Below are 1,375 nucleotides of genomic sequence, written 5' to 3'. Positions count from 1 at the left end.
TTTAATTAAAACTTACTTTCACATTTAAAAAGATTTTTTAATGTTTATTTATTCTTGAGACAGAGTGTGAGTGGGGGAGGGCAGAGAGACGGAGACACAGAATCTGAAACAGGCCACAGTCTCTGAGCTGTCAGCACAGAGCCCAACCTGGGGCGGGAACTCACAAACTGTGAGATGATGACCTGAGCTGAAGTCTGACGCCCAACCAATTGAGCCACCCAGGTGCCCTTCACATTTAACAATTAGTAGGAAATAACCTTTCTTAGTGTCAATAGTTCTAATATAAAGAAACATGTCAGTATGTAAGAAAATATGCTTTCCTCATATCCTGATAGTGTTATTGTGTATTGGTCATTTTCCATTCCTTTACTTATATTTTTTAAATATCATAATTTAGAGAAAAACACAGAATTATCTCCCTCTACTCCTATAACAAAACTAGATGACTACGAAAATTTTAATAGATAACATACTCAGAAAATGGTTTTTACTTGAGTTTTTGGATAATCATATTTCATATCCTTCAAAGTTTTTTTTTTAAGTTTATTTATTTTGAGAGAGAGAATGCATGCAAGTGGATGATGGGCAGAGAGAGTGAGAGAGAGAATCCCAAGGAGGCTCTGTGAGGTTTGCACAGAGCCCAACGCAGGACTCACTCTCACAAACCATGAGATCATGGCCTGAGCTGAAATCAAGAGTTGATGCTTTAATCCAATGAGCCACCCATGGGTCGCAAGGCTATTTTTGAATAAAGTAATTTTGAATAATAATTATCATTTTCTAATGTAATTCGAATCATTATTTCCAGTAAAGATAATGTTTCTATAAGTGAAAACTAGCTATAATTTTAAATGACAAATATATATATTGAATCAAGCTCTATGCCCAACATGGGGCTTGAATTCACGACCCTGGGATCAGGACTCGAATCCTCTACCTACTGAGCCAGCCAGATGCCCCTGAAATGACAGATACTGATGTTCACAAAATTTACTGACTTTTCTGGAGAATAAAATTAAGATTTGAAGTGTGTCCTACTTAGATTTTGACATAGAGGATATCTTATTTTTTAAACACTTTTACTCTTAACGAAACATTTGGGTAGTAAGTGTAGAAGTCTGAAATTCTGTAATGATTCAAGAATTCTTCCAATCAGTAGAGAAATAGTTTTAAGGAAATTTAAAATAGTTCCTTTTAAGGAAACCATTTATATACTTAATTATAAATACTGATAATTTATTTCAAAAGTTTGTATATATTGATTTTTAATGAAATATTTTAATGTAAAGAACTTTTAACTTAGAAATACTTTATTGTATGTGGTGCTTTATTCCCAAAGAATGACTAATACTATTTTTGATATTATAATTCATAT

This window comes from Hyaena hyaena, unplaced genomic scaffold (assembly GCF_003009895.1).
Source record: "Hyaena hyaena isolate Hyena2069 unplaced genomic scaffold, ASM300989v1 scaffold_757, whole genome shotgun sequence".
NCBI classification, from domain to species: domain Eukaryota; kingdom Metazoa; phylum Chordata; class Mammalia; order Carnivora; family Hyaenidae; genus Hyaena; species Hyaena hyaena.
The sequence above is the reverse complement of the archived record's forward strand: the minus strand, read 5'-3'. Positions refer to the sequence as shown.